At 39.0% G+C, this 8,200-nt stretch overlaps 1 pseudogene; it reads left to right on the forward strand.

Annotated features, from left to right (window-relative positions):
- The first annotated feature begins 756 nt into the window (after nucleotides 1-756).
- Nucleotides 757-5,035, forward strand: LOC120292649 (annotated as a pseudogene).
- The last annotated feature ends 3,165 nt before the right edge of the window (nucleotides 5,036-8,200 follow it).

Here is an 8,200-nt window from a genome sequence, read left to right on the forward strand (position 1 = left end):
ATCAAAGTTTCTATTGCTGGTGCTACATTGGAACTTGTCAAGGACAGGAGAACAGAGGAAAAGATTTCCTACTTAAGGATGAGTGCATTCAACATCTTGCTTCACAAGATTGTGATCAATTGCCTTCGACCAAAATCAACTTCCAAGACTGATGTTTCAAGTTCAGAGGCAAAGCTGATGTATGCCATTCTCACTGGGAAAAGGTTTTCTCTTCCTCACACTCTTATGTTCCACATGTATAGAGCCATGATGAAGGACAAATGCCAACTTCCTTACCCAAGTCTTGTGACGAAGTTATTCAGACATCTGAATATTCAGCCTCCGCAAATCTTTTGTGTTCGATCATGCGATCATATGGTGGTAGGACTGAAAATGGTGACCAAGATGCATCTGAAGGAATTGAACAAGGCGTTGGAGAAATTCAAGGAGAAGACTCCACTCAAAGCTCATCAACCCTCTTCTTCATCAAAGCGGAAAGGAAATGAGCCCTTGGTTGCTTCAAAACCGAAAAGAAGAGCTCTTATTGTTGAAGATGAAGATGATGATGCAAATCTCACCATCTCTGCAATAGCTTTGAAGAACTTAAGTCGTCCTGTTCTAGGAAAAGAATCGGAACAAATGGCGAAAGAAGTAGAGGAGAAGGAAGCAAAGGAGAAGGAAGAAGAAGAAAGAGAAGCTGAGAAGGAAAGAGTTGAGACAAAAGAAGAAAGAGGAGAGGAAGGAGAACCTGACGAACACTCTTCTTCACCTGTAGGCATGGAAACAGGGGGAGATCAAGAGAAAAGAGGGAAGTCCTCATATCCTGACGTAAGTGAATGAGTCAGTCGCTCACCTGCAGACCCAGAGGATGTTTATGCCTCTCAATTTCCAGAAGAAGGTCATGAAATTTCATCGCCAAACCTGCGAGATTATGCTGATCTACCATCGTCTACATTTACTCCATCAGATCGAGCCGAAGCAAGTACTCGGGACCGATAATGCAGCAGATTTTCGCAGAATCATGGATATTCTCTTGGAGATGTGAGGTCAAATTTATGCCTTGGGATGCGAGGTTCAAAACTTGCAAACTGCGTGTCAAGTTTCTTCATGTTCATTGAATGATAAAATCCAAGCCCTCACTGTTCAGACTCAGGCCAATGCCAAGGGTGAGGAGATCACACACTGAAGGAAGACTTGAAAATTTGGAAGGCATCGTTCGATCTATGGGAGATTTCCAGCTTGTCCGCGTTCCCAAGCAATCTTGACTTCATTCCATTTTCATCTCAACCTTTTTAATGCTGACAAAAAGGGGGAGAGATGCAAGATTTGAACATTTTAACTTTTAATCGTGTGGTTGGTGTGTTGGACTGATTGTTGGATTTTGTGGATTGTTTTACTTTGTTTTTGTGTCTGAACTGAACTAGACTTGGACTTGACTGCTTTTATTAACTATCATTGGTATCTTATGGATGGCTTTATCACTTATTAGACTATTTTCTGTGGTTGCAGATTCTAGTGTTATTTATTTAGCCATTTATCTCTATAAGATATGCATATGTGTTTGAGAAATGTTTTGCAGGTCAAAGTTGTCCAAATCTGCAAGAAAGTTTTGTCACCATAAAAAAGGGGGAGATTGTTGGAGAAATCCTCTTGAAGTATTTTGAAGCTGACAAAACGTTTTCATCGAGTCTAGTCCGAAGGTTTGCGTCTTTGCTATTTAAAGTCCGAAGACCTCGGACAGCCGGACTCAAGACTCAAAGTCTATCCTCATTGTGATCTTTAATCCGTTGAAGAAAGGTTACCCAGAACTGGATGTTTTGTTAAGGGCTTGACCTTATCAACTGGAGAAGATCTCGTGGCTGGAAAAGACTCAACCGAATTCTTCGATTGATTGTGATTGACTCGAAGATTAAGGAATCGATGATTGCCTAAATATTATCGGAAGGTTCTACTTATGGAAACCGAGATCCCGATTGTATGGGCGAACATGATTGATGGGCTATCGACACGTTCCTTTAATAGTCAGAATGATCTTCCTAATTGATTCCGTCCAACGGGTAGATTGGAGGAATTCCTTTGGTAAGTGCCAACGGGTATGATGGCATAAATGAGTATATAAGGAAGACGTTCTAAGTTGTTAAGGAGTGCGCGATAGAAGAATTCCAAAGTCTGAAGCTCCCTGTTGTTTAGACAATTTCTTTGAGCGAATACTTGTATACAAAAGAGAGTCTATATTCGTGAGAAACCTTGAGGAGGTGTGATAGAACATCTATACTGTGGAATCAAGGAAAAGATGAGCTGTAACTTCTCTTTTGTTCATAGTGAAATCCAGCCGGTGGGTTGTCAGTGCGGAAGAGTGGACGTAGGCTTGGAATAAGCCGAACCACTATAAGTCCTGTGTTCAATCTTCTCTTCCTTACTCTCTTTACTTTGATCGTAAATCATTTTGTGAACTATTTTCTATCGGCTGCTTAGAATCGCTTCCGTATCTCGATAAATTGTTTATGCACCTATTCACCCCCCTCTAGGTGCTTATACTAGCTATCTCACTTTCTATATCATTCTGTGATTTGATGGGTCTTCGAAGTTGTATGACAAAAGATGATCGATCGTAACAAGGCCCATTGCATTCCTTTCGTCAGTATTTATTTAGTGTTGATGCAGCCCGTTCCTGGGCATCCAGGTGAGGACGACTTTGTCATTAATGATATTTCTATTGGAATTATCCTAGTTGGCTGATGTGTACGTGTCATATCCATAAGAAGGCTTAAGCCATCTTTCATTGCACTCCTTGTGAATGGGTGGCCATAGATTTTGGTTCATATCATTGTGGGTCTTTATTGGGTGGTGGAAGCTTCAGTTTGGGAAGAAGGATTATTAAATGTGCTGGAAGGAAAAATATTGTGCAGAGAGGATAAGAAGCCATTTAATTAGTTCCATTTCTTGTTATTGTACTTCTCTAAGGGGCGTGGCTTGTCGAAGAGCACATCACACTATCTTTGGCAATCTTAACCTAACTTTATTAATTGATGGCTCTCAATGGCCATCATTTGGAGGATCAATTCTATTGTCGAGTCTTTTGGGATCTTGTCGATCTTCTTCTTGTATAAATTTTTATCGTGTTGTTGTATCTCCTTTCTCAATATGGTTCTTACTTGGAAGATTTCGCAGTTGACTAACTTGTAGTGATCCATTGTCTGCAATTGCATTGACATAAAGCTCTACGTGAGCTGGACAACAGAAAAGTTACTAAGAAAAGGAGAGATTTTTTGGTCAAAGTGGAACCGCACATTCCGTATTTTCATTGCTTTAAATCTCTACATATACAGAAACTCAAGAGAGCATGTTTGATTAATAGGCCATCACTTCCTTAAATTGTGCGGGTTTATTCAAGGAGTAAACTGTGCAAACGCAAGCCCATGTTAATTAAAATTTAGGCTGCCTGTTCTTATAGAATTTTGACTATTGTTTTCCACATTTTTTCCCTCATGTGTAATGAAAGAATTTGTAGTTTATTGGGAAAGTTTGTCATTTTACTGCAAAGACTGCTATCTTGGGTGTCATAACTGCCGTCAATGAACACATAATTGATACCGCCGCATCTCAGATCCACACTTGTCATCCTGAGCCTTCTACATTTCCTTATTCGTTATGCATATCTGCATTGCAGGACTTGGAAACACTCGTTGAAGTTGTTGCACAACATTACTATGGTGATACCAAGAAGTGGAACTTCATTGCCACTACAGAGGCTATTAAGTGAGTTTAGATGATGTTAGCTGACTTTTCATGTAGCCATAGTTTGTGTAGTTTCCTGATGTTCTAGTAGTCTGTTTGAACCAGGTATTTGGTTAGGTTAGCCATGTTTCGGAATAATGGCTATATGATGCTTCTACAGGGCGGAGAGATTCCAAATTCTGAGAAGGCATCAGAAGTTTCCTCCTCACAGTCCAGACCTGGAGATTCCAGAAAACCTGGATTTTATAGTGGGCCTGGTTCTTTCAAGAATAGCTTTGGGTAGAATGGGTGGAATCTGGAAGGAAGAGCACTGTCAGCGTTAAGCAGATTTGGAGAGAATGTCAGAATGGTTTCTGACCCACCGTGGTTGTGCAGGGTGCAGCAACAGAATGCTATTGTGGAATCTCTCGGTAGGTGTGTCGGGAGGTTGTTAGTTGAACCCTGGTAAAGTTGTATGATGTACTTTCGCTGATGCATTTTGTTTTATGACACCTCCAAAGGTAGAGAAATCAACATTGTCATCTATTTTGTCCGAGAAGGGCGTTCATGGGTCTTTATTTCTCATGGGGGAGATCCTATTTATCGCAAGGCCACTAATCTATGTTTTGTTTATTAGAAAGTATGGAACTCGGTCCTGGACTCCTTGGTTTCTTACGCTGGCCATGGATGTGGTTGGCGTTGGCATCTTTCCTCAAGTTACTTTGTCTGCGTGGGGTAGTAAAGACCACAAGTTTCAGGACACCACTTCAGAAAAAGATGAGGTTAGAGTCTAAATATGTATTCGCTCATTTGATTTTGTCCATTTAGCATGCATGCCCTGGCTTGTATCACAATGCTTTTGGACTGGCCTTTCTTCAGCCATCTAATGTCCAGATTAATGATTCTCTCATGACGTGTCAACTTATGTTCTTTTTCCCCGTAAGTAGTTGAAAAGAAGAAAGCTACTCTGGGCACCCTACCTCATGAGAGATCCATTTTTAAGCAAATACACAAGGTACACTTATAGCTACTAGAAATTATATCCAGTGTGAAGTTTACATTTCTGGGATTAATTTCCTCATGGTAAATCATGTTCCTTCTCTGATATTTCAGGGAAAGGCTCGACAAAGCAGAGTAAATTGTCGGAGCCTGTTCCCCTTTTTGGGGCTCTTACAGGTGTTCCTATGTGTCCATTTTGCTTCTATTTTTTACGTTGGCTAAGATAAGGCTACTTATCATGGGCAATTGTGCTCATTCCTTTATGTTTACTCATGCAGCAAAAGTCATAGAGCTGATTGTGGGAGCCCAAACACGGTATACGTACATGTCGGGCTCATAAGAGTGAAGCCTTAGAAAGCTGGTCTACACATGGAGCTGCCACGCCTCCCAGAAACAGAATACACGGACTGTATCCACTATCCTCATGAGTTACTAGAAGTTGAGGGACGACGTCTTGGCAATGAAAATTGACATTTTGATTTTTTGGAAAATAACGCAATAACTGGTGAAGTTCTGCTGCAGATCCCCAATTGCACACTGGTTTCTTGGTTTTGTTGGAAATAGATTTTGCTTCTAGCTTGGATTGCATCTGGAAGGAAGTTCTCATTGTGCAGACTTCACTTCAGAGTTGGGGTTCGATCTTGTTCAATTTTCGTGGGGGGTTGAGGAAGAAAATCTGAAGCTGATTTTTCCAGACGGGATTGATTTGATGGATATTCTGCCCTCGGTCAAATTCGACACGCGAGTCTCATCAAGAATCCAAAATAGCCAAGGAAACTTGTGAAGAGAATGTAGCAGTGTATCAAAAATATGTTAATGACTTACCATGAAAAGAATTCTTAAATTCTTAAGGGATTGAGATAACTGAAGTACTGAAGTTGGGGGGTTTCTTGAAGAGTACAACATAGCATCCTCATGGATAAAATGTAATCAAAAGTATCTGCGTAGACGAATAAACATAACCAAATAGATGTCAAGGAGGAAGCAAATCATCTTCGAACTCAATACTTCGAGAAGATTACAACTCAAATTTGCTAGTGATAGTCGTTATCTAGGATCAACAATCTTACTTGATGGCTACAACACGTAATGTTCTTAGAAGGCATTCCGATGACTTTTTCGCATTATCAAGAGAGTGATTTTTCCGAAGCATCATGCCATCCTCCTCCATTAGCTTCCCCTGGTGCTTGAATCACGCAAGAGAAGGAAAACACTACGCTGTTGTCGTGGAAAATGATTAAATTCGACCTAATTATTTTATGCAAAGGGAAAGTAGACAAAACGAAAATAATCATGATCAACTATAAACATTTTTAGTTGGGGAAAATTTTTAATGATAGAAGAAATTTGTAACTTACTGATTCTATAGAAATATTTGTAATTCTATTGTAGTGCACGCTCGTATATTTTGAAAAAAAAAGAAAAAAACGATCACTAACTAATTTATCGGTGCGTTGGAAAAATCATTTTTTAGTTCGTGTTTTACTAACCACACCTGTATCATGATGTCCGCAGAAGAGATGGCTAAAAACAATCGCCGTAGCCAGAGTCCTCGACTTTGATCTTTTCCAGCGGGTGCTTCGCCCTCGCTTGAAACCCTTCCCCCATCCTCGGTGAAGAGCGTGCCATCGCCAGAGACGATTCCAGCAGCGACTCGACCGAGAGGGGAACTTCACGGCGTCGCTCACTGTACCTCTTGGAGACAGCCCATGTACAGGGAGCTTCACCAGATTCAAGTACTTTGTGCAACCCGTCCTTCAAAAGCCCCTTTGAACAAGAATCGTGGATGAATAAGCTCTCAGCAATTTTCACCACACAAAAAGACTCACGCCGTTTGTTCCTTCTTGTCGTGCTTCTTCGAAGCATCATCGCCCCCCGGAGGCGCTAATTGGACTTACCTGGATTTCACCGCCAAGAATGACGTTGCTGCGTGCGCTGTTTTCGAACTCGATCTCCTCTGCTTTCTTAACTTTGACGTTATGGGCGGTACTGTTGGTGTTTCATAAATCATGTATAGGTAAAATTAACAAAATGAACACAGCAAAAACAAAAAAAAAATATTTTATATATGATTCTCCGAAAGCATTGTTCGTGCGTTTTAATAAAAAATCTGAATATAAAAAGAGAGTTAAACGAATTATCTCTCGAAGCGCGCTTTATACAAATTGATTAAGATGTTCTACAATTCGAGTCCACAAACGTCGGATTTCTAGTTCAGACACACTAACAATAGACGTCAAATGAAAGAGAGAACTTTCAGATAATCACCACTATGATTATGCTAGCAATCTCATGGAGACAATCCGCCTTGTCCTTGATATTTTAGTCACGGCTTAGATGAGAGAAAATCTTTTCTTTCTTGCATCTTGAAGACAACCCAAGAACACACACCCTTTTCTCTATTTTCAGGAGCACCTTTTTCTGTCCTCAAAAAATAGAATTTAAATAAAAATTATATAACCGCTCATGCACAACCATCGTGCATGAGCGGTTGGTCAGCAATTGCTGACCATTCATGCACGATTCTCTCCCTTTAATTTTTATTTTATTTTATATTATATTATATTATATTATAATTAAAAGAAACACACATAGATTAATTAATAAAAATAACTAATCAATCCATATACATACATACATACATATATATATGTATGTATGTATATGACATAATCTTTATGTGTACATTTGAAAATACATTAACATATATTCATTTTGAGCATATATGTGCATCATATGCAAATAGGCTCGTGACTATAATACAAATTAAATTAAATCTCATTTAATTTAATTTCAAATCGACAGAATTTGATTGCAATAATTGCAAACACATTTGCAACAATATTTCACTTCCTAATTGTTTATGGTGTGTGACATCCCTAGGTTCATTATCAAGCTGATAATAAGACTTGTACTAACACATTAGTACTCTAAAAAAAATTAATTGTCTTGATTAATCTTTTAGGTCTTATAAGCCATGATTGACATTTAGCAATATGTTATGGCTACCCAAATAGTGTGAATATTTTAAAAACATAATGAACCTATCAGCTTTGGTTACAATGCAATTCAATTCCTCTATCTTATTATGTCTCGATCAAACAAAGATCATGGAATATTTATCAAGTCACCAATTCGATCATATGCACAAATCTAATTGACATACATTTTATTTGAGACATAAACAATTTATTCTCGGTTACAATCCCGACCGAAGATTTCAATACATTGTCATAATCAAATTGCATAGGACGTCATTATTATACATTGCATGTAACAAGAAGACAGATTCCATATTGCGCACATGTGCAACTTTGTATATGAACAAACTATGACCATTAGGTATAAAGACGGATCAATGACTTGGCATTATGTGCACCCGTAAACCATAGTTGTTCGACACACAAGTTAACATTGTTCTTCAGGTCTAAGGATTATTTACACAAGATCAAAGCATAAACAATTAGACATTGACCATGCTCAAAGCTTTCATGTCGCTAATCGT

The sequence above is a fragment of the Eucalyptus grandis genome, chromosome 4 (genome assembly GCF_016545825.1).
Source record: "Eucalyptus grandis isolate ANBG69807.140 chromosome 4, ASM1654582v1, whole genome shotgun sequence".
Taxonomy (NCBI): domain Eukaryota; kingdom Viridiplantae; phylum Streptophyta; class Magnoliopsida; order Myrtales; family Myrtaceae; genus Eucalyptus; species Eucalyptus grandis.